Source organism: Phoenix dactylifera, unplaced genomic scaffold, assembly GCF_009389715.1.
Source record: "Phoenix dactylifera cultivar Barhee BC4 unplaced genomic scaffold, palm_55x_up_171113_PBpolish2nd_filt_p 002744F, whole genome shotgun sequence".
NCBI classification, from domain to species: Eukaryota; Viridiplantae; Streptophyta; class Magnoliopsida; order Arecales; family Arecaceae; genus Phoenix; species Phoenix dactylifera.
This window is the reverse complement of record NW_024069873.1, coordinates 4348-15699: the sequence shown is the minus strand read 5'-3', so window position 1 is coordinate 15699 and position 11352 is coordinate 4348. Positions and strand designations below refer to the sequence as shown.

Below are 11352 nucleotides of genomic sequence, written 5' to 3'. Positions count from 1 at the left end.
GGTCGACAGCCAGAAGACTGACGATAAGGGGCGGCAGGTGGTCAATGAAGAGAAAAGAGAAGGAACGACCAAAAATAGGGGTTTCATCCTTTTCTCCATATTTTCATGATCCTTGGCTGTGGGGCTCCAATGACGACCAAAATCGGCATAGGGTGACAGGTCTTCTTCTCTAGTGACAAGTGCAGGCAGCGGAGAAGGCTGGCAAAAAGAAAATAGAAAGTGGTTCCTCGGATCATTTTGGTGAAATCTTGGCTGGTGGTGAGGCTTGTGAATAAGAAAATAAAAGACAAAAAGATCAAGGTCCTTACCTAGGATTCCAGCGAGGTTGGCTGCGATTTTCGGTGTTTGCAGTAAGCCTAAACCGCCAGGAACCAAAAGAAGGAAAGGGAAGAAAAGGGTGGTGGCTATGTGTGGGCACAAGTGTGGAGCATCCAAAGCAAGGAATGCAAGAAACTGCAGTGAAACAGTGTAAGGGTCGACTCATGCTGTTAAAGAGTCGACCCCTGAAGAGCAAGGGTTGACTCATGCTGTTAAAGGATCGACCCCCGGGCCTGTTTTAGATTTAGGTAGAGACAGAATTTGGTCTTCTACTTGCTTGAGACTCAAGTATTTGGGTCTTGAGGGGGCTATCTATTATTGGGCTAGGTTTAGGCTCAAAGGGAGAGAGAGCATGCAAGTTATGGATGTACATGGGCTTGGGTTGAGTGTTTTCTCATGTGGTTTAGCCTATGAGAGTTTTTGGATTTGGATCATGATTAACCATGTATATATACACTCACGTATTTTGTGTATGGATGGAATAAAATCATATGATACTCCTTTCTTCCTGAAAAACCCTATTCTCTTCTCTTCTCCTCCTCTCATGCATGTAAGCCGCCGTCCCCAAGAACCCTAGGCCATAAGGAAGAAGAGTCTATTTCCACTTGGGCTCTTGTTCTCCTCCGCCATCAAAGAACCAGTGATCCATGCCTCTAGCAGCCAAGGAAAGTGATGAGAGCACAAAAGTGCGATCTACATGCTGCTTAAATTAGTATTACTGCTAACATATAACGATAAAATCATTAAGTTAATATTATATTTTTATTTGGCACAGGTTAGTATAAATTAAAGTTTAAATGCGCATTTAGTAAGGTTTAGAGGGATGCATCATGGCCCCAAATCGCGCGGGCCCAATCCTACCATGATAAGATCAAGCATAATTGCACCCAAACATCCGAGCCCGTGTGCGATCTTCCAGTGATCCTCGCGTTCCCTCCTTTCCGGATTAGCACCTGCACTCTTCCAGAATAGAGATTCCCACTCTCACCTTCATCACAAAGAAAAAGAACTTTTTAACCTCCAATCCCATGAACAAAAGCTGAAATTACTATTTATTTTCAAAATTTATGTTCATGGCTGAAATTACTGTTCATATGAATAATGTTCGTGAAGACACTGTTCATATAAACAGTGTTCCCGTGAAGACACTGTTCCTATGAACAGTGTTATGTGATGACACTGTTCATATGAACAGTGTCACGATATAAAACTTTTTTTTTCACTGTTGTTCTTCTTCCTCCCGCGCTCCCAGGTTCTCCAACTTCAACAGCGATTCCGCGAGCGATCCTCCGTGTCCAAGGGCACCGCATTCCCAGCCTCCCAGCACGTTCCCAGCAACGTCCCAGTCTTCTAGTCTCTTTTCCCATCCCATCCCACGCGAAAACAGGGGAGGAACAACGCGTCAGCAGCATGCAGCCGTTCCGTGCATTCATTCCTCCCAAAAATCACGCGTCTGCAGCTCCTCCCTCTTCCGTGTGGACCCGGACGACCGTTTCCTCCAGCAAAGATCCCGCAGCGCCCCTTTCCGGATCAGTCTCCCAGCAACATCAGCCGTGAGCTGTGCGAAAATAGGAGAGATTTCGCAATCAATCCTTGCCATCTTTCAGCCTCCCACGTCCGATTTCAAGTCGTGATCCCAACATTCGAAGCTTCCGGAGCCAATCCAGCCTCTCCCATTGTCCACGACGCATCCGAATCCACCTACCGGAATCCCAGCGACAGCGTTCTTCACATGGTGAAAATCCCAACTGTCCGCCCCATCCATCCGCGATCTGCCATCCCGCATCATCCTCTTCCGCATCACGCCAAGGATCATGCGCCAGTCGGGATGCCTCTTCTCCCGTTCGCGATCACCGTGCATCCCAGCATCTTCAACGTGTCTCCAAGGGGCTATAAGAAGAGGGAGGAGGAGCTGGGAGGAGGGCGCTCGGTTGGGCCAAAGAACAGGGAAGAGGAGGTTCTCAGCTCGATTTTTGGGGAAAAGAAGAGGAGGGTGGAGTGCTCGGTTTGGGAGAGAGAGAGAATGCTTTGAAAACAGAGCATTGCAATTTTTTTTTTTAGTTTCTGTTTGAGTTTAGTTTTTCTTTTTTATTTATGAGAGCAATGTTTTTCTCTAGTATGAGTTCATGAGAGCAATGTATTCTTTTTCTTAGTTTTATTTTAATTGAAAATTTTAATTGAGAGTTTTCACTATAGGAAAAAGAGATTTTAACGACATGTTTTTGCCAACGCTTGCTGCAAGCGTTGGCAATGTCCCGCAGAGCGCCAAAAATAGCCGACGCATTTTAAAAGCGTCGGCAATTTACGACGCTCGTTAGCGTCGTCGTAGAGTTGGCCTAAAACGACGCTTATTAGCGTCGTTGAAAACCAAATACCCATCAAAACCCGCGTCCGCCCCCCTCCTTCATCCTCGATCGACATATCAAGCCCTCCTCTGCCTCCTCCTCCCTCCTCTGCCTCCTCCTTCTTCTGCCTCCTCCTCCCTCCTCTCCGGCGCCGACCAGTGTTGCAAGAAACCGGTTCTTCCTCTCCCTCCGCCCGCACCCATCCCGCCTCCTCTCTCTCTCTCTCTCGCTCTCTCGCCCTCTCTCGTTTCTTCTTCGCCCCGATTCTTCTCCCTTCCCCCTCCCGCCGCCTCGATTCTTCTTCATCCTCTCCCTTCGAACCCCGCATCGCCTCCCATAAAAAATGACCGACGCCGAGCCCTCCTCGCCCTCCTCCGCCGACTCTTCATGCGCCGCCGTCTGCTCCACCTCCGCCACCCGCGGCCGAGGCCAGCCCGCCGCCGTCGTCGGTGTGCTCCGCCTGTGGCGGCCCCACCGCCTCCATCTCCTCTGCCGCCGGCCGCCACTTCCTTGGCTTCGTCGCCGATCTCTCCCACTCTGTCCGCGGCCGCAAGATCTCCGACCCCGTTCCCCCCCTCCCCCAAACCGTCACCTCCCTCCTCTCCCTCCTCCAAGCCCTAACCTCTTGGATCGATGAGATTCCCCCACTCCCCCACTCCGCCCGCTACGGCAACCCCGCCTACCGCTCCTGGCTCGCCCGCCTCTCCGCCGAGGCCCCCGCCCTCCTTCTCCCCCTTATTACCTCCGAGGAGCTCCTCCCCGCCGCTGACGAGCTTCTCCCCTACCTCCTCGACTCGTTCGGCAATGCCTCCCCCATCGACTACGGCACCGGCCACGAGACCAACTTCGCCGCCTTCCTCTACTGCCTCGCCCACCTCGGCCTCATCAGGGAGGAGGACTACCCGGCCCTCGTCACCCGGGTCTTCGTCGCCTACCTCGAACTCATGCGCAGGCTCCAGATCACCTACTGTCTCGAGCCCGCTGGGTCTCACCGGTGTCTGGGGCCTCGACGACTACCACTTTCTCCCCTTTATCTTTGGCTCAGCTCAGCTTATTGATCACAAGTATATGAAGCCCAAGTCGATTCACAACCAGGACATTCTTGATAACTTCTCCCACGAGTATATGTACTTGGCCTGTGTGGCTTTGTCAAGAAGGTGAAGAAGGGGGTGTTTGCTGAGCACTCCCCGATGCTTGATGATATCAGTGCCGGTCCCGACATGGAGCAAGGTGAATAGTGGAATGCTGAAGATGTATAAGGCTGAGGTGCTTGAGAAGGTGCCCATCATGCAGCATTTTGTCTTTGGTTCGCTCATCAAATGGTACCATTTCCATCTTTCCGTTGGCATTTGATTAAGTAGAAACTTTATCTTCTTTCACATGTGAAATTGCTTCTACGCGCATGATAAAATTAGTTATTTCTTTGCGATTATGATTATAATGTAGATTTGGGCTCATTTAATATTCATTATGGCATTTATTTTGATTGTTTTTGTGTTCCTACCATTTCCATCTTTCCCTTGGCATTTTGATTAAGTGGAAACTTTATGTTCTTTCACATGTGAAATTGCTTCTACCCGCATGATAAAATTGGTTATTCTTTGTGATTATGATATAACGTAGATTTGGGAATTGATCTCTTGAGTTGTTCAAACTATTTGAGAGGTATACCATAGTTGTACTTTTTATTGGTAATTCATGAGCTTGTGCTTGTCAAATAATGTAGTTGGTCATGATTGCCAATTACTTTTGGGGTTTATCCATGAACCAAAGACAGCCTTAGTATTTAATTGCTGTAATTGATCTCTTGGGTTGTTAAACCTTTTTGAGAGCTATATCATGGTTGTGCTCTTGATTGGTAATTCATGAAACTTGTCCTTGTCAAATGATGTAGCGGTCACGATTGTTGTTTCTGGTGCATAGTGTTTAAATTACTATAACATGGTGGCAGCTATTTTGAGACTTCCAGCTATATAGAGGTGACATATTGTATATATGCTTCATTCTAATAAGGCCTCTAAGGACTATTGGTCTACACCATCATGCTGATTTTCCCCCTTAATTCCGTGATTCTTGGACATGAATTTCTAAATGCAGGCAAGCAAAAAGATAGCCGATGCAAAGCATGCAAAAGATTTCCAAGCAGTTCTGAAAGAGTTTCAGAAAGCTCAAAGGCTTACAGTTGAGAGGGAAACTGCTTATGCCCCTTTTGTTCCTCAAGCAGTTCTTCCTTCGAGGTACTGATTTACTCACTCAGCTCTTATTAGGTCTCAAGAAGTCGTGAATAATGATTGTCAGTCATGTGTATTTGTCTTTTTTTTTTTTGGTTGTGCGAAGCTATTTAACATAAATTTGATGTATTCTCATGAATTTTCACTGGTAAATAGTAGTTTTCATAGTAATTGGTGTATTTTCAATGCTGCATTTCTGCATATTACAGTATCAATACATGATACATTGCAATCTTTGTGCCCTGCTGATCATTTGATTGCTGTAGCCTGGTTATTTTTGTGCAGCTATACTGCTAGAGAGAGAGATGTTAGTGCTGATAAAACATCTGAACAACGTGCTCTGCTTGTGGAATCTAGAAGGTGAGAGGTCTTTCTATTTTAATCCTTTGATGCATAATGATTATATAGTTGAGTCCGTTTGTGAAATTGCCATGCTTGGCACAAAAGACTGTAGTACTGATATTTAAACACTTCTAGATGCTGTGCCAGGTATTATCTTTTTGACAAGATTTTCTTTAAGTTAATTGTTCATATCAATCATTATATAATTCATTTTACTACATTTAGCTTCTAATTAGATGAAGAGTTAGGTCTCTCAACTACATTTAATATTTATTAAATGGATTTTAATTCTTTCTGCTGATCCTGAAAAGTTGGGTTAGGTCTTGTATGGCTATGAATGCTCCATCTTTTTGACCCCTGTTCCTACTCCCCTTTTCATTTCCATTATTTCTTTGTGCCACTGAGTTATATTTCTGGTTTCATAAAAATATACTAATTGGACCTGGCTAGTATCATATTTTTTAATGGTAATCAAACCCATGAAATCATCAATATAGTCCATATACTACATCTTAGCTGGAATGGCCATGAGATCCGTGTTCTTGGAGTATAGTTTTTATTTTAGTTCTGTTTGTTTGCTTAGAATATGAATATATATATATATATATATATATATATATATATATTATATATATATATATATATTGTGGGAATTGGTGTTTGTTCCTGGTTAGTAATCGTCACTTCATCTATTCCAACCACAAAATGATCAAGATTTTCTCTCCACGAGGGTGGATATTATGTATAAATGAACATCAGCAACCTTTCCTGCAGTGTTAAAATTAGGGCTTCTGTCTGCATCAAACTTTTGATATTTTGTACGATCTCTTTCCTCGTGGGAATATCTGCTTTCAAGACATTAGAAAGTCATCATGCATCATCTATTATTTGGTCTTTCTCTTCTTTTCTGTTTGTTTGGGGATTGGGAAACCTGATGCAAAAGTTTTGTTATTTGTTATTGATTGCAGCAAAGTCAAATGGTGGATGACATGGATGAGGATCTTGATGAAGATGATTTTGGTGCAAAGGGTTCTGCTTCTGTAGAGCATGAATCTGATGATGAGATCGTTGAATCTGACATTGAACTTGAAGGAGAAACTGTAGCACCTGATGATGATCTGCCACAGAAGGTGATTTGCAATGTATATCATATTTACTGCTTATGAATGACTCAAGAAGTTGTGAGTGTATTTTCAGTATTTTCAACTGCGGCTTATTATTACTACTTTTCTCTGTCCAGATGGAAGACCCATCTATTGAGGTAACAGAGGAAAGTCGTGATGCCTCTCAAGAGGCTAAAGGGAAAGCTATTGAAGCAATTTCAGAAGGTATTTCAGTATCTGTTGCATTGTATCTAAGCCATACTTGCTCTGAAACATTTGGTATTGGCTAATTGTCAGGAGTTTATATAATGCTGTGTTTTTATAATTTACATTCGTATTTTTATTTTTTAAAAAAATAGCAATCCTGACGCATTAAAGCGTCGGTAAATAAAAGTTGTGGCACGCCTATGCCGACGCTAGAAAAGCGTCGGCAAAAATATATTTACCGACGCTTTAACGCGTCGGCAAAAACAAGGCTTTCCCGACGCAAATGAAAGCGTCGGCAAAAATGATATTTACCGACGCTTTAAAGCGTCGGCGAAAACACAGAATTGGGCATCCTTTACGCTTTCCGGATGCTTTAAAGCATCGGCGAATGTCATTTTTGCCGACGCTTTCCTTAGCGTCGGGAAAGCCTTGTTTTTGCCGACGCTTTCTCTTAGCGTCGGCAAAAACTTTTGCCACTCCAGTATCGCCAACGCTTTTGCGACGCTTCTGTTTGCGTTGCGGGAACTTTAGCCGACGCTTATAAGCGTCGGTAAAGATTATAAAAAGCGCCGGGAAAGATAAGTTTTCTTGTAGTGTTTTATTTTGAGTTTTAATTTTTGAGAGTTTATTTGGGTAGAAAGTTGTATTTATTCTGCAATTTTAATTTCTGTTCTGCAATACATTAAATCTTTTTTCATGCAATCTATATTCCAGTCTGCAATTTTTCTAGCACTGTTTTCAGCCATTTTATGCCAAAGCTTTTCTTTGATTAGTTCAATATATAAATGCCTTTTGAATTTAAATACCTGTCTTTTTGTCAATTTTAAGTAGAAAACATTCTCCGGTAGACCAGAGAATCCGTCAACATCCCCGACGTAATGTTTTTCTTCTATCATTCAAAAAAAAAAATCGATTTTGAATCCGAGTGAACGTTTTAATTTTTATGCAACTCCAATTGCCTCTCTGTGGATCGACCTCTTACGACCACTATTCTTCGAGTAGAAAAGGTAAGAGTAAAATTTATTTAAACTTTGTTTGTCGGTTCTAACAACAATCTGTTTAGCATATTTTTTTAGGTAAATAGGAATCGAACAATAAAATTTGGCACCGTTGCCAGGAAGGCAAATCGAGAAGCAAGAATGATCACGAAGATCAAATCGAATTTTGGATGCCTGGAGTGAACGCACTTCGGTAGTAAGTTTTTTTATTAATTTCTCTTGTTTTTGATTATTTTTTCATAGTTATTAAATTCTGAAATTTGAAAAAAAGAGTGAAAAAATTTTAAAATTCAAAAATTTAGATTCAAAATTTGAATTCTGAAATTCAAATTTTGAAATTTAAAAAAAAGTTAAAAAATAATTAAATTAAAAAATAAAAAAAATTATTATTTTTGCTAGTAATTGATAGGGTGCAATCCTCCGAGGTTATCATACCTTTATTGAGGCTCCTCACGGAGTAATCTCCAGAGCTTATTCAACGAGCATTCGGAGATTGACTAACGCATAAGGATTATTTTTTAATTTACATTCAAGTTATTTCTATATAAAAATTTAATTTTTTTTAAAAAAAATTTGCTTGCTCATTTAATTAGTACAACCTAATGACATTGCATAAATTTTAAAAAATCATTGATTATTTGCTGCATTAAGCATTTGCATAAAATAATTTAAGGGCAAAACCCATTAAAAAGATAAGGTCGGGAAGTCATTACCTGTCCTTAGCCCAAAAATCACCACCTTGCATATATATATATCCTAAGCCAAATTAAATTAAAATCAATTAGATGTTGGCCTTAGGATTTTCGAGCTCAATTAGGCTCTTGGAAAGAAGCGGCTGAAAGTCACTCCAGTGAGAATTTAGTAATTGGTGATGTCTAAGAAAGTTTTACAACAGTGAGAACTGTTCCGGGTATTGTGGTATTGGTGTATCTCTTCTGGCACCACCACACACCCCGGGACTTTTCTGGTTACTGGTTACTGGATTGCTTAACTGGTAAGCTCAAGCTTAATCTGAAAGGGAGATTAGGAGCTGTCTAATCTAGAGAGAATTTTAGAAACTTTTTAACCTGATAAATCTCTATGCAACTAGATTTAAGAAGCTACTAAACCTCACTTAATTCTAAAACTAATAGGGTCAGATTGTTGTATGGTGTTGGTTGTGGTCATCTTTGTCTAGCCCTTCTCTTCTCTTAGGATTTCATTGATTTTAGGGGTCAAATCTAATGAATTGTTGATAATGTATGCATGGTAGAAGGTCATTAAGGGATAAATTAACCCCACTTAATCCTGAGATTGACAGAACTTTTCATCACAACCTGCGAACTGTAAACCAACCGTCAATCTCTACAATGGGTGAACATATTAGAACTTTGAATGAGTTGTTCGCACCCGCATCTGCTAGTCCCCCAACTTGCATAGTATTACCAATTAATAATGCAGCCCAATTCGAGATTCGGGCTGTAACAATAAACATGTTACCTAAGTTTCATAGGTTCAAAAGTGAACAATCCTATATTCATCTAAACAAATTTTTGACAATCTGTCAAACGTTTAGAAATCAAAACTTATATGAAGAGGGTATTAAATTAAGGTTGTTTTCCATGACTTTAAAGGATTGTGCTGCTGCATGGCTGTATTCTCTTGCTTCTAATTCCATCACATTATGGGAACAACTATCTAGGAAGTTCATAGCTAAATTCTATCCCATGGTAAAGATTGAAAAAATTAAGGATGCCATAAAAACTTTTAGAGAAAAATATGAGGAGAAATTTTTCCAACTTTGGGAAAGATTTTATGATCTTTTGGTCAAGTGCCCGCACCATGGGCTTGACAAGGCTGATCTAGTCTACTTCTTTTATAAAGGACTAACTTCGACACACAGAAACATGATTGAGTCCATGCACAAGGGTAGGTTCATGACCCAAACCCCGGATCAAGCTTATGAATTTCTTGTTGACTTAGCCGAGAACGCCCAAAATTGGAGTAGCTATGGTGACGAAGTAAATAGAGATGAGTTCGGATCTAGAAAATCAGGTAATTATGAAATGAAAGCAGACCCAGATCTCAAAAATATAATGTCCAATCCGGTGACTGGAATGAATAACTTAAGTAAAAAGTTTGATGCTTTCACTGTTTCCACTAGCTCGAGTTCATATAAAGAGTTAAATCCCATCATGAAAGTGGAACATGAACCACATGACTTATGTATCTTGTGTAACAGTTCTGAGCATTTAGTGGAATGTTGTCCTAGTTTATCCAACATTAAGGCTGAGCAGGCAAATGCTTTAAACTCATATAGTGCCTTCAAGAAGCCCACTTCCAATTCATTCAGCCCAGTCTACCACCTCGATAATAGGTTCCATCCAAATTTCTCATACAAACAAAATGAACCTATTCAACATCAAGGTGGTCCACCAGGTTTTCAGAACAACTTTCCCAGAATAGGTCCATCACAAATGAACCAACCTTTCGTTCCATCTGTACCTCCTTATAATGCCCCTATTCCACAACAACTTTCACCATTAGAAACCATGATGGCTAATATGATGAAACAACAACAAGATTTTATCAAGCAACAACAATAGACTAATTAATGTGTTCGCAAAAATGCGTTCACGAAACTAATCTCCCAAGTATAGGGAGAATCGCACAAGTAGTATAAATTCTCTGAAGTCCGAGGTCGATTCCTCAGAGAACGGTCTATGGATTATTAGCGTAATTTTTAAATGTAATTTTCAGTTGATTTTTAGAAATTAAAAGCAAAGAATAATAGATCAATAGATAAAGTTCCATGATATAGAGAAGGCTAGGGATCCAGAATCCTCCTTGACAATATTACTTTCAATAAATAAACTCGGCGATTCTTAATTAAGGATTAATATGATAGAGTAGTTCTAATCATGGAGTATACAATCTGAGAACATGAATTCAACATCCAAGTATTTATCGTGCCGGTTACGTCTACGACAAATCAAGCATCAAAACAATCCATGCATCAATATATATAAACCATACAAGATCTATCTAATAAATAAATATGCAAGAATCCATAACATACCAATGGATATAAAATAATTAGAATACAAGTTTAGAGTATACTTGATGAAAGCAACATGACAAGGGTTCATCCATCATCCTTTGCCAAAAGAAATCAGCCCTCCATTAAAAAACGTTCACCTCCCATATATTTTTTTTTCTTTTATTTTCTGAAACAGAACATGCTCTGTTTCTCTCGCTGTTTCTCTCCCCCTTTCTCCTCTTGAACCGAACAGCTGTCTCCTCCTTCAAAAAATGAGAGATGCCTCACCCCAGGCGAGAGAGGAGCTTCATATAGTTAGTATCCGATCCCCCCTAAGCGCACACGGGGGAGATGGGCGGACGAAGAGGAATCTCGGACGTTGATCGCGGCTGGGAGGATGCTGGATATGCACGCGGGAAGATTCAGCGCTGGGAATGGATGCGGAAAGGGTGGTTGATCATGGGTGCGGCGATCGCAGGATGAGCGGATGGCTGGGACACGAGCTCCATCAGAATGAGATGCACGTGGGAGAAGAAGCTCGGACGCCGTGGAGGAGATTCGTTGATAACAGGATTGTCCTGGTGAAGATGGAAAGACTCCACACTGTGAATGTGGACCCTGAACTTGTGCACGGGATGGAGCTGGGAGGTGTTGTGAACGTAGATGGAACGGATGCTGGAGCTGATTGAAGAAGAAGGTTGCGGAGTATCCGGACGCGGGAGGAAGCGGACTGATGGAGTGCTAATCCGGAAGCTAATTCGGAATGAACGCACGGAATGAAGCAAATCC

At 41.5% G+C, this 11352-nt stretch overlaps 1 pseudogene; it reads left to right on the top strand.

Annotated features, from left to right (window-relative positions):
- Positions 1-3021: 3021 nt before the first annotated feature.
- On the top strand, positions 3022-6356 carry LOC120103933 (annotated as a pseudogene).
- Positions 6357-11352: the final 4996 nt, after the last annotated feature.